General features: G+C 28.4%; 1 protein-coding gene across 12 annotated transcripts in view; it reads right to left on the bottom strand.

The window, feature by feature from the left end:
- Positions 1-993, bottom strand: part of RAPGEF6 (Rap guanine nucleotide exchange factor 6) — a 234,319-nt gene that overhangs the window by 50,898 nt on the left and 182,428 nt on the right. The gene's annotated exons all lie outside the window — the stretch shown is intronic.

The following is a 993-nucleotide window of genomic DNA, read 5'->3' as shown; positions in this document are numbered from 1 at the left end:
AAAAAAAAAAACTTGAGGATCAAGGTTCATATTGCATTTCTTAGAAAGTGTATGTAATAGGTAAACAAATTAATAGAAACCTCAGATATCTAGACTTTCAACCAGAGAAGAAATTTCTAGAGAGCTAACTTATAAATCTTATAGGAGTAAAATTAAAAAATAAATACTTGAAGGATACATGTACTGATCCTGAAATTACACTAAAAATGGGAGAACTTTTAGGTATTTAAGATGATCTTTAAAAAAAAAGACTACCTTTTCATTCTGCTTTAAATTGTTAATTGCTGAATAAATATTTATGAAGTGCCTGTTATGTGTCAACAGTGTTTCAGGTGATGAAGATACAGTGATAAGTGAGATAGATAAAGCCTCTACTTTTAGGGAATTTACTTACATTCAAGTGGGTAAATGACAACTCAAGGAAAGACAGATGTCAAGCAAGGAAGATAATTCATATAGTGAAAAGCGCCACAAAATAAATAAAGGGTAGTGGTATATTAAAGACTGAAAAACTTGTTCTATAAAGAGCCAGATAGTAAATATTTTAAGTTTTGTAGGCCAAGTGGCAAAACAAATGATATTTTTTAGGCACTTATATAAGAAGAAAACAAATTCCCACAAAATGCTTTGACAAAATTCAAAATATAATAATGCATACTTAAAACACAAAAAGATATGTGAACACAAAGATTAGGTAATACTGTAAGTGTTTACTAATAGGGGACTGGTTAAAAAAATTCTCTATTAGCTGTTTAAAAATTGTTGGTAGAACATTGTGAAACAGAAAAGTATTCAAAGGTATATTGCTAAAGTGAAACAGTTAAGTAAAAGAAAAGTAAAACATCTCATTTGGATGCAAGGAATGGCACACATTTTATGTGCAATAAAATTTCTGCAACGATATACAAGTAAATTAATAACTGTAAATTCTGGGGAGTGGAGACTTTTATATTTTTTCTGGCAGTTGAAATATTTTTTTTTTTTTTTTTTTTT

This window comes from Cebus imitator, unplaced genomic scaffold (genome assembly GCF_001604975.1).
Source record: "Cebus imitator isolate Cc_AM_T3 unplaced genomic scaffold, Cebus_imitator-1.0 Scaffold76, whole genome shotgun sequence".
NCBI classification, from domain to species: Eukaryota; Metazoa; Chordata; class Mammalia; order Primates; family Cebidae; genus Cebus; species Cebus imitator.
This window is presented reverse-complemented; position numbering and strand designations above follow the sequence as displayed.